This window comes from Echeneis naucrates, chromosome 3, assembly GCF_900963305.1.
Source record: "Echeneis naucrates chromosome 3, fEcheNa1.1, whole genome shotgun sequence".
Lineage (NCBI taxonomy): Eukaryota > Metazoa > Chordata > Actinopteri > Carangiformes > Echeneidae > Echeneis > Echeneis naucrates.
In genome coordinates this window covers 1,767,709-1,781,278 of record NC_042513.1, presented here as the reverse complement: position 1 = coordinate 1,781,278, position 13,570 = coordinate 1,767,709, and positions in this window count along the sequence as shown.

Below are 13,570 nucleotides of genomic sequence, written 5' to 3'. Positions count from 1 at the left end.
TGCTTTCAGGCTGCCTTAGTATTTGATGATAACCTGTCTGGAGATTTGGGTCTTTGGATGACAGTCTGTTTGTTGATGTGTCAATCAATCAGTCCACTATTGTGATTTACAATGAATAATCTCACCTACTACCAAATGAAACTTTACAAAGACATTCATGGGCTTCAGTGTTTTTATCCTATTGAGTGGTGATTAATTTGAGCCATAGTACAATCATCACTTTATTTCAGATTTTAGTCTTTTTTCATCCTGACAATGTTTGAATGAATTACCATAAAATATGTTAATTCAGATAGCCATGATCTCTAGGGGATGATTTCTAATAGCTTTGGTAATCCTTTGACCTTTCTTCCAACCTCACAAGCAGGGTGACGTTTTCATTTGTTTATTTCATTAGTAAATTCCATCAGTGGTTCGAAATACATTTTTATATTATTACCAAATACTCGCTATGCTCTGTGCTCATAAATGTTTCTTAAATGTTGGCATGGTGTAATGATAAACTAAACGAGATTACAGATTACATCTGTTTGGCATCAGTTTGTTAGCCCTGTCATTGCAATTGTGTTAGCATTATAGATATGGAGCCTCACAGCTGCTATCCTGACTGTACACTAGCACAGTCTTCTTGTTAAATTTCCATTAATAAATCACTGTTAAACATGAATACACTTTTAACAAACGGACAGCATTGTGAATCAAACATTTCATGCACTACATGTAAGATTTTTTATGGTAATCTGTGTAAAGGACCAGGTTCACCAATCTCCACTTTCCGCTCATCATTCAGTTTAACGTCCCTTTTGATTTTATTTGGGGTTGGAACAAGTCCCTGGTGAGAGATTTTAAAGTGCGTAAATGAAAACGATTTCATGCACTGTCAGTGTATTTGATCCACAGCGTATAAACTATGCTTAACAATTGATTATCAGAAGACACAAGCGTTTGCCAGATGCTGCCAGATGCATCAGATCTGCTTTCTCTGAGGCAGTGGAGACAGACTTGTATCTACCAACATCAGTCTTACAGTAGCAGTGTGGATTTCAATGACGGAGCCAAGTTTGGATTCTAAATGGCTCTGTGACTCCCCCCCCTGCTCATTGCCAGGATTCTCCTGTCTTGGCAAGCCTGTGGCAGGGTTATTAGATAAGGAGACAGACTCTCCATCCCCTCTTAACATCCCTCTCACCAGGAGAAAATAAAATGATTTTACTCCCTCCCTGTTTACCAATGAATGGAAATGGAACAAGACAAAGCAAATGACAGCACACAGAAATCAATGTGACAGCAGACCTGTGGCCCATTCTCATCTGAAGAAAGATTTAAGATAACTGCGGTTTCAGGGTTTTTTTGTTTTTAGTTGTTTTTACATCTTGCAAGTGAATCACTCACATAATCAGTTAGCACGCATGCTTTACAAGCCTTTCTAGTTAAGTGTCATCAAAAAGAATGATCTCTATTATGAAGCACCGTTTTAAATATACTCATCACATTTTCCACTTGGCTGACTGAAAGCCACCAATGATGAAAGCATATTAACCTATTTAACTGAGGTCTGTGTTTCTTGAACCAGCTCCATGTTCAGGTTAAAACTTATTTAAATTAAAACAACTTTTATGTTTTCAATTTTGCATATGTGGAAAACAAAACTAAATGAAACCTGATTTTCAGTCGTTGTTTCAGCTGTAATATTTCAGTCTCCTGCAATTACCTGGGATGTCAGCTGTAGGCCTACTGACCCAGCTAGCCCTGAGACTAATTATCATCTTATGGAAATGCGGCTATTTCTGCAACTTCCATATTCCTAATTATTTCTGTTATTCCATTATTAGCCTGGCTTTGATGTCCCAAATCCTGTATTCAAACAGTGTAAGATTCCTATTCTTTGTACCCTCTGAGGATTGTTCATGTAAAATACATGGACTAAGAGTGGGTATTACCAGAGCCTCCAGGGGCTGGACATACCAGGTCCACAGCCTCCTTGAGTCCCCCCCCTCACCACATGCTGGCTCCTGGGTACGTCCACTGGGAGAAAGCGGACAAAGGTAATATACATACAGGTTATAAGAATATTGGGCTTGTGGAAATTCATCTTTGTCTGGTATCTATAGTCCTTGTTCCCAAGGAATGAGGAAAAATGCCCATCAGAAAGATGTGCACATTTTTTTTAATTATTCCTCATCTCAAATACTACAACTTATTACAAGGTGACCTGTAAGAAGCAACTCTTCTTATATTGTCTTATACTGTCATGGATAGATGGAAGGGTGTCCTTGCCATGTGCAGATCTTGTATTCTTCAGGGTGCTGTGTTAATCAAAACGACTGGCCAAACTTTTCAAACTTTCAGCTCATTGAGAGTTAAAAGTATCTAACAAAGACATCCATCAGCAACACATAAAGAGACTGGTTTCATTAATTAGTAGGGTTAAATGGCAGTGTACCATATGGTCTGGTGCCATCTTGGCAGACAATTGCAGTATGAAACTGATGCACTGTCTTCAGAGAGAATTTCATCACTCTCTTACCGCTGTCATGCATGAACCACATTGTGATTTGATTTCATTCACCTGCACTGCAGGTTAGACAGAATCACAGAAATAAACCATGGCTGTATCTAGAGTTATGACTGTGTGTACTTCTCAGTCTGAGCCCCGCTCTGGCACATGAGCTCCATTCTAAAAAGATGACGCTCTGTAAAACCATCATCATGTATTTTCATATAGATGAGCTATGGCTACCTGTGCTCCCAGCCATGCTTTTATTAATGGGGAGCTGTCAGGAGTGGGATGCTCTGCATATTCGCATATTAAACAGGCAGGGGGGGAGATGCCCAGTTTATTACCGTTTGATATAAATCAGCTTAAAGCATCTCTCCACCTCCTGCTCCACCTCTTTTCTTCTGCTTTGAGGATGTTTTCCTCTCCATTTTCCCTCTTTCATTACTCTGCAGTACAATTCTCTCCATCTCTATTTGGCTCTTCCACGGTGTTCTTGCGACTGCTTCCTCTTACAACTGTGATCCAACCACGATACATTTTAATAAGAAGACACAGTACAATGACTTCTCTTTTCAGCAAAAGCTGTTTAGTCCTCCATTCATTTGTCTAAACAGAGTTGAACAGTACCCCAGCTGTCCTGATATAGTTGAGTTATGAATAGCTAGGGTAGAGCGATTAAGCAGATGAAATTTCATCATAAAATTTCTTGATGCTGCCACTGTTTATGACTGAACGCTTATTAAAATGCAACATGTTCCACTACATTTGGATTCATTTTGCTCGTCATAGAGCACTATACTGCTGCTATTTTCTTTACTACTCCAGTTAAAGACTTGAGATACTGTATAATCAAGGGATGAACAAAAGTTTGAAATAAAAATTACAGCATATTTTGTCTCAGCAGCAGTACAAAAACACATTACAGTTTCACAATTGGATGATAGAGTGGAATTCTGTATGAAAATATTGATTTTCTGTACCCTTGGGTGATTTGTGGAATGCAGCCTTCAATAAATTTGCAATTTGGATCCATTTCTCTTTTGCGATCAGATCATGATTTAGGATAACCGCTCAACACATGAGATGATTGATCAAAGTGTGCCTTTCGTTATTTTCTGTGTGTTTTTTTGCAAGCAACTAGTATTGCTTCAAGAGTAGAACCAAGAGAAAGACACACTAGATACACTGGGGTTCCTCTTCAAAGACGCTCTCCCCTCACTGAAACAAAATAATATTCTCTGGTGGAACTGCTACTTTCATTTACTGTGACCCAGCTCTGGGGATTCTTGAGACTCCAGGGCCTCACACATCGCAAATACAGAAAGGCAACAGCTTTTCTCAACACTCCTCTCTCAGTTCTACAAGCTGTGTGTTTGCTTTTAATAAAGTGGAAAGTCTAAAATATTACAGAGACCTTGTGGAGACGTGAACTTATAGAGTAAATGCAAGTTTACTGCTTCCTGGGTCACGTCATCCATAATTGGTGCTTCAAACATTGTTTATGAGCTTTGTCCAATATAGCATTTTATGGGTATATCTAATTACTTGCGTTGTGGCCATGATATTTTACAAAATAGTCGTGCTCTAAATTCTTCTCAGAATGATATCCCACCATGACAGTTAAAGCACAAAGAGCCCGCATGGCTGCAGTGTTAAATGGAGCATTGTGCTGGCACCTGTCCCTAGGTAGGACCTGGGCCACGGTGTGCTTGCTCACGCATGGCTGTGACACTAAACAGTTTATATGCTGGCACCCCTCCAGAGGACCAAATTATAATCGCAATTTAAAAGAAAAAGAAAACAAGAAGAGGTGAGGAACATATTCCTCATGAGAGAAGAGTGCAGGGCACGGCACAATGTGGCTCTAATCATATCTTTAGCCTGATAATGATCCTGACATGTTTTGTTATTGCTTGCGATAGTGATGCCTCCCCTGCAGACTTTAGGTCATATCTCAGACAAATCACAAGGGAGACTTACCCTTTTTCTGTTTACTTTCTGTTTTCTCACTCTCTCATCACTTCACAACTGTTTTCCTTATCTCTCCCATCATCTATCTAAAATTATTCATCCCTATCAATTGAAAGTCTGCCTTGATGAAAGGTGGCCCAAATGTTGCTTTCAAGCGAGAGGGTTTGTCCACTGATAGTATTTTTTTTTTTTTTTATTCCAGCAACTGAAGACAAATGTAAATGTATGGATGAACTATTTGTACACTTTTTATGTTTTATTTACTTGTATTTGTAAAATGTATTAGTTTGTTTTGTTGTTTTATTTTGGTGCGAAAATGAAAAGATTTAGTACTCACTGGGTCAGAAAGCTCTGGTGAAGACTGAGGCCTACATGCTCAATAAGAACAGCAACTCATGCCAAGTACCTCCAAACAATAATGGTCTATAAATCACAGCCCGTGTCCTCTTCAAACACCCTTTCCCTTTTGCTCCTCTTTTTAAGGCATATTCTACTGTACTCTAGGAGCAAGTACAGCTGTGATTTCTTTCCTTTTTTTTTTCTTTTTGGGAGAACTTCCCAGAGGTGTTATTAATTACACAACAGGCTGTTAGGTCTGTGGGATTGACACTCCCTATGAGGTAGGTCCAACCACTATGCCTTCCCTGACCTTGTCTGGGTAGGTGGATAAGAAATATTAATCAGATATAAAGATGGTTTCTTGGGCCAAACAGGCCTATAAAATTAGACTCAGTGATGAGATATTTGTAGATTTTACATCCATTTATTTTTTCCCAGGAGTGCCCATCAATCCATGTGTCATTCTGCATTTCTGCACGTTTTTACAGCTCCCAACAAATACACTTTACCCCCCTTAGATTCTCAGGGCTCTTGGAGAGAGCTGTCTGTTCCGTTTGGTGGGCCACCGTGTCTAGCTTATGCATGTTTAATGTTGTTGAACATGAATGCACAGTCAGCCCGTCATAAACATGGCAGCTGGGACACATAAAAGGTCATAAACCTGTCAATGAAATTAGAGTGGCATGTCCACCAGTGCCAGTTTACCCACACAACACCTGCTTAGAGAAAGGGATGGGGTACAATATTTGCCATCCCTATCACCTCTATCCCACAATGTAGTGATGCACCAGCCGCAAAAAATGTGCAGCTGAAGGGTCGGCAATAGTTGCTTCAGCATCTCATTGCTTTTGACAGCTACAGTGCTCACAAGAAAGAGGCTATTGCATCACTAAGTTGTAGGTTCATGCATTCCTTGAATGTCATAACTTTTGCACATTTTTCAGCATGTATTTGTAAATGCCAAGCACCTTTTTGGCTGTTGAGTTGATTTGAGTTTATACATTTCTGGTTGAGAATATAATGAAACATAATAAAAACTGTGCAAAATTTGCTAAATGCTTTCAAAAGGTTCATTTTATCTTTCAGTGTGTGGGAGGACTTGAGGAAGTGCCCTCAAGTGTGATCTTCACTTTTTAGGTTAACTGTCCCCGCTGCCAGCTGCCACTGGGTAAAAATAACACTCTTTTTCTACACCATTATTCATTCAACTCCATTAATCATTAGAGCATTATCTGGCATGTGAAAATTCACTTGCTGATAAGGAATGCATGACCCCAATATGAGATTTCCGGCTATTGTAGAGCTAGACTAATTGATCGTGGTGTGCTTCTGGGACAAGCTTTTGCTCTCTCTTTCTCGCTGATTTGCTCACTCTCTCCTTCAATTGCCTTTTTTTCTCTCTCAGTATGTTGACTAAAGACATGTTTGGGTAGCTTTAAGTCCATTACAACATCTCTTTATTCCTTTTGTAAAGTAAACAATCAAACATGCCAGCTCTAACAACACTTGAATTCTGTAGTCAACTGTAGGTAACTTTTAGGAGTGGGACACTTCATTGGTGAGAAAAGAGTTTTTTACTTAAAATTTTTCTAAATTAACATGGGATAGAGGGTATTACACTCAGTGAGGTACACTTTCGAAGCAAGTGATATCCTGCAGGTAAAAACAAAAAGAACAGCGTGAACCAAATCCTAATTAAGCTAAAAACAAAGCTAAAAATTACAATTTTACTTATTTTTACCTTTTGGTCCATTAGGCAGGTGAACTTAATAAATGGTGACATTTACAAATGCATGAAGACGTTAACACCACGTTTTCAAAAGTGAAAAAAACAAAACAACTTTTGTGCCTGATTCACATATTCTGTGCAAGTGATGAAAAGCTGTCAGAGGAAACTGACAGGAAAGTGTGGTTACCATCTAGCTTTGAACTTTCTATTTTGTCAAAGGAAAATTAATGTTAATGTCACAGTACTTTGTAATGTGTTACCACTGAAAGACTATTTCTTTGTTCCTCACATGACCTCATTCATATAGTATATGAAAGTAGGACCGTGTGAAAGTGTATTCATTCTGTTCATGTATGTAGGTGGTTGACGTGTGTGGGTGTAAGATGATTACAAAGCAGCTCTCATTATCACAGTGACCACCCTGTGGTTTTCCCCAAGCCATGACTACAGAGCAACCAGTTGTATGCGTTTTGTGGTCAACAAAACTTTGACCTCAGAGAGTGGCAGACGTATCCATTGCCTGAGTTCTGAGGGCAAGGGTAGGAATGTCCGACAGTCAGCTGTGATTGAGTTACTTTAGGCCTCAGCTCTATTACCCAACCCCCTCTTGTTTTGCTGAATTCCTTAATAGTTGTCCACAGCATCCTAAAGACATAGACCTAAGAGCTTAAATCACTGGACAACTCTCAAGTAAAAAAACTAAACGGGAAACTACAATGCACCCATTAAAATAAGATTTTACCTGTTTCATTATTTAAGATATCTCGATCTTTGGGTTTACATGACTACTGTATAAAGCAAAGAAATAAGAAAATTAAAGGCATCCAAAAATGAAGTTAGTACTGTATTGTTGTGGCCCATAACTGCTCCGCTCCCACAGCAATGTATTTTTCTTACATATAAACTGAGTTAATTATTTTTGGTTTTGTATCCTCTTCACAGAAAAGGGCAATCACTCAGATTTTATTTGTTATTGCAGTAATGTGTGAATTGATGTAAACTTAAGTGAAGAAAACATCAGCCAGACAAAGCTGCTCGATAGAGGGTGTTGGTTGATTTATGACACAGAGGCACTTTTCCAAACAGGCTTATGAGTATCCAAGAAAACTTTTCAACACATGGCTCAATTGCCTACAGGTTAAATGACAGCGGAATAGCTATGCTGTTAATTTCCTTAACAGATCCAGATGTTGGGAGCGTGACAGTAAAGGACTCGGGTTTCACAGATGCATGCTAGGGGATCATGTATCAGGGTTTCCAGATGACATTTGTGTCTGTGTGTCTAGTGCATAAACACAATGCATCTCCACACAACTGTTTGTTGGAATTTTATTTTGTCTTTTCATGAAAATAATTCGCCCATTTGCTGGCAATGTCAATGGATCAGTCTATCCCATTCTGCATTGATTGCCTTCCCTCCCCTCTCTTTCTCTTTGTTTGCTTTCCTTGTGCAATGCCATTTACCCACTCAGATTCAGACATCAATTTTCCTGAGACGTCCTTTTCAATATACATCAAACATTTTCTGAGCTGCAAAACAGATCCTTTAAATCCTATGCAAGATATCAACACGAAACATCTCTGTAGTGAAGGGTGTGTGTAGATAGGCATGAAATAACATGTTTATATGTTTCATGTCCCACTAAAATGACATCATCAAACATGACTGTCCTTTTTTTTACCAAGCTAAGTGACTGAAGGGTTCTTTTGCTTTTCCCTTCATGCATTGTGCATAGGCTTATAAATTCTAAGTCTGTAAAAACGTGGTTGTGATCCAACGTATAAGTTGACATGAACACAAGGTTTTAAGATTAGCTTACAGTCAGATAATTGTCTGTCATCAGATTAAATTAAAAAGTAGGAGAACAAAAAAAATCTACATTATTATTTTTATTAATAGCTGAAATATGCAATGGCAAAATACAGTTGGTTCTGTGTGTGTGTATTTGTTGTCTGCTTGTGTGTGTGCCTATTTGTTGTCTCCTTGTGTGTGTGTGTGTGTGTGTGTGCATCCATGTGTGGATTGTATGTTTGCTGTTGGATCATTGGCTCCTGTTCATTATATTTTCATGAGGCATGCAGTATAAAGCGGACCATTCCCCCCGTGGTCCCTATTGCCCTCCAGTCCAATCCACTCTAGTGGCAGGGAGCTGCAGTATACTCCCTTCTGACTGTATATCATCCCAACCTTCCTCTCACTGGATTTCCTGTTTGTTTTTCCAGATGCTCTTCCTTGTCTCTCCCACTGAGACTATAAGGAAAATAGTCTGAGAGCAGAGCAGCGCTGGACACGCGACTTGTTTCTTTAAAAGAGGGGGGAGGTAGCTGGGTTTTTCCAAATCAATACAGTGGCCCTTCAATCTGAAGCAAAGGGGCTGAGTGGTCAGTAGATTGGTGCACATATGGTTTTGATATAATGAGGTAGATGCATGCAGTCTGACAGTACAGAGTACATATTACGCTTCTAGAGTAATGTCACTTAAGTCCTACACTAAACCCTTGTGGAGGGCTTACATTATGACCTGTGGAGATAGAAATATTAGATGGGGACCTGCAGTGAATTCAGATTTTCTGACTTTTGATAATTTTATTAAAATAATAGCTTATTTGATCTTTGTTCATCACAGTAATTACCACTTGTTTTGACACATCTTGTTTTGCAAATACTAGAAACTACCTGTCTGTTGTAGCTTTTGTCAGTCTATGTAAAATCTGTGTCTGTCTTTCCTGTTTCCCCCCATCATCCTCACAGTCACTAACAACTGCTGTGATCCTTTTTTTGGATGAGCTCTTGACTCTTCATAAATAGTTTCTTCTTAAGGAGAATTGGTCGCTGACTGTGGTTCCCTGAGCACTTTGACAAAACAAATAATTATCATGGATGTGAATGGCCCTTTTACTGTCCCTTTTATAGTGTGAACTGGTAGCATGTGGCCTTTCTCATGAATAGGAGACAGTAAAAACATAAGGTTCACTGCAGTGGTTTTGATGAGACCGTAGATAGGTGAGAACTAATATGATGTTCCAGAGACTGAATGATGTGTGGCTGTACGATGAAATACAGGGAATGCTTTCTCTTATTAATCCTCAGCCGTAACTGCAGTATTTATTTATTTTTTTATTTATTTTTTTATCACAAACCTTTTTTTATGTCTCAGCAAGGTATGGAAAAGCCTGCTTTCTCCACACAGCCAGCTCCACCTCGCCTATCTAAAGGCCACTAATAAAGCAGAGTTTAAGGGGCTCAGAAGTATCCTTCTGTAATACCATTAATTATTATTGGCATTTAAGAGGATGAGCAGGGCTGGTAGGTACAGAGGGCCATGCTTTTTACTGTACTGTGCACTCAGGTTTACAATTAACCTCTCCCTCCTCCTGCTCGTGAAAAAAAAAAAAAAAAAAAAGAAACAGAGGAGAGAAACCTGTAGGTGTTCTTTGGTGATGGCATATAGATGTCATTGTGGAGAATTCCAAGGTCAAAATATTGGTTGTGTAAGACTCTCTACAGTACTTCTGCTTATCAGCTCTATTTACAGCAGGGAAGTGTGAAAAAGTTGGATGTTAATAAAAGCACAATCATTAGGTTAGCTTTAATTAAAAAAGGCAGTAGTGTTGTTTCATATTCCCCCTTCTGTCTGTGTTTCCGAGGAAATGATAAAGATTTAATCCAATTAGCCCGGCACTGTTTCACTAGACTGCATAGGGGAATAGACTCTAATTGGGCTGAAGACAATTAGCTGAATTAATTCCAACAGAAGTCGGAGAATATCGCCAGATTTAAACAATATTTCCTCTGCCAGCTTTGCCAGAACATTGTCCCATTTTATTTTGTTCAAATAAGACAATGCAAGCAGCAATGTAACTGGTTCTTGTAGAGAATAAGCTCAGAAATTTTTTACTCATGCGGGTCTGCTTTTCATTTCTATTTAAATTATCTGTGTAAACTAGTCACTATTAATGAAAAAGAGCTTTAAAGACCTATCCAGAGTGATATATTTCACAATATTTGACCTCCTTTTTATTTCTTATTTGCTTTTTTTTTCACCCTCAATTCATTCTCAGGACTATCAAATTCAATGTGATGAAATTGTACAGTAACTTAATGTTTTAGCTTTAAGGTGAGAATCTAAAATAGACAAGAAGAAACTTTTAAGAATAAAATATTAACCAATACGAGTGGGAGAGACCTGGTCAGTTGATCAGTGGTTATACCTGCCTTCTCCAGTCAAGCTTACCTCACAGTTGATTTTGTAAAGCAGAAGAATGGGAGGAAGACGGTTAATGGAGAATGCTGAACATAGGCGAGGAAAGGAGGCATGGAAAGCCCTTTGTTGGATCAAAGATCAATAGACATGGAGAAACGACAAGGCTCCATGAGCATTGAGGTTTACCTTCCCCACTTTTCTTTTCTAAACAAATGCATTTCAAACAGGCTTAGGGAGCACCTCCACTAACAATGACAAACGGCAATGCATGGAGTTTTCTTTCTCTATTAACATAAAGTAATATAAACCGAAGGACACTACTCTATAGAGAGAGTTAAGGGCTAATGTTCCATATCAGATGTGGACAATGTCAGGACTGAATACAGATTAGGCTGTGTCCTTCTCTCCCCAGGGGGAATTAAGGGGTTGACACCATTCTAGCTGCCAAGTGTATTATTATAACATGCTGGTGCCAGGCCTGTCTTCCCTGGACTATTAACCCCGCTATCCCCATACGCTTTCCCATTGTCCCTCAAAACCATAACACCACGTAGCCTTTTGTCACTTTGAGCCCACTGTACTTTAACACCCCCCCCTTAACTTATTGATGAGTCTTTCCTCTGGTCCCTGCAAAATATACTGGTCCACGTAACCTCGATATATCTAATGTCTTTCTCTATGATTAAACACCACAATACCATCAGTGTATGAAAGAGGTCAGAGTTTGACAGATGCAGTGCAGAGTGACTGAACCTGTGCAGTTTCAGAGTGCAGCAGTAGGAGTGCAAGACTGTCAACTTGATCTGTGTGCTGATGATCGGTAAGGCTCATTGCTTATGAGGTATCAGGTGGGTGGAAAGATTATCGGAATAGTGACGCTTTAAAGAAAACGGAAGTGAATGTGTCCTGTTGCAGTTTCAATGGTGTTTGTCTTCATGTGATCTAGGTGGAGGCTTCTGGAAAACCTTTCTGCATGCACAGTGTGCATTTCTTTTTTCTAATGTAAGCAAACTGCTTGACTTTAGTTGTGAAATTGAAAAGGCTCTTTTTCCTGGATACACATTGTGCATGTTCAGTGAACTCCCTTAGATGGATAATGAAACAGTAGTAAAACTAAGCCATAAGCCATCATAAAGAAACTGAGGGAGAAGCAGAGAGAAGAAAATCAGATGTAGAGGATGAATGGAAAAACACTGGTTTCTTTATTGGAGCTTATTCTTGAGGTACTGATGATCCAGAAGCAAAGCTAAAATGTAACTGATAGTAAGGCCAGCTGGAACAGACACATGTGGAACAGAGTCTGAATGCTGTGATTGCAATGACAATTCTGACATTGATGGTGTCCATAAAAAAAAAAAAAATCTGGTTTATGCTTTAATTCTTGTGATTTATTTATTTATTTATTTATTTATTTTTATTTATCTGAATACAGCATAGACAACTATTATATCTGTATTTGTTATTAAAGAAGAAAGTTGAAGCTGTTAATGTACTAAGTGGTCTTGGGATAAATCCAGTGTGTAAGTTAACAGTGAAGTGTTTTACTGCAATGTCACTTGCTCCCTCCACTAAATATGAATTAAATTCAGAATAAAACAGCTGCTGAGGCTGATTGAGGTAAGTATAGGTATAAAGATTGATTTAGTTGGTTAAACTGTTGTTACTTTGACCCTTTCTAATCCCTGACAGATTCACCCTTGAATGCTGTGATCCCAATTATATTCTACTGATTTTTGAAGGTTTTATTATTGTTTCCTTAATTTTAAACTAGTGCTGTAAATTTAAATTTCATTTAATTAACATGGAAATAATCAGTTTGGGGAACATCCCTTGACAAAGAAGGAAGTCGCCACACACTGGTCAGCAAATTACAAATGGACAAAAAAAGAGGACATCAAAAAGAGAGGAGACCATATGTCCTATGTGTTATTGAGTAGTGTAGCTTTGCATGCAAAGTATCTACTCTGTGCTGTGGTTTTCACAGGACTGAGGAAATACGGAGGCCTCTGCATACAGGAGCCAGAGTGGCTTCTGTTACTGCTTCTGTGTTTGGGCACTTTAATTGCCACCGCACATGGAAACATATTATGCTGAGATGCTGGTACTGGAAAATTCCATTCAATAATGCCTGTGGGTGTCGGTGCCATGTGAACGATAATGTGTGGGCAGAGGCTTATTTTCTCTTTAATACGGGCATGCCCACACTGGCACCCACAGAGCCCCCATTTGAGCTCAATAATGAAAGAAACAAGCCATCATTGAGGCTTGGGTTTGAGGTGTTGTTAAAGTCTTTGAGGTTTTCTCCCTGTGGGCCTCTGTCTGCTGCCCTGAATAAGAGGGGCTTTGTTAGATCAGCGACAGAAGCTTTGGTGAGGCTTGTTGGACAGGCCTTTCTCTGCTGGATTCTAGGCAGGCTCAGTACTGCCTGTAACTACCTCATCTCACACAGTCAGACACAGAGACAGAAAGATTGCACACAGGCACATGCAGACGTAGACACCCACTGTATTTAAGAGATTGTTTGATGCATTTGAGAAACTGTTTTTATTGGTGGTGGTGATGTCACAGCTCAAGCAGAAACCACAAAAAACTTCATTGTTTTGTTTTGTTTTTTTTTTTTTTTTGCACCGATTCTGTTTGAGATAGCTGAAGAAAATTTTACTCTGTATTATTTTTATGGCTGATCAGAGGATTTTTATGGTGTACTCACTAAAGCACAACTGGTCCCCTTTGCTCATGTACATATTTTTCTCTTCTCGGGTTCTCTTCTTCCTTCACTTACTCCATTCGAGACTCTTTCACTCATACTTGAACTCTACCTAGACC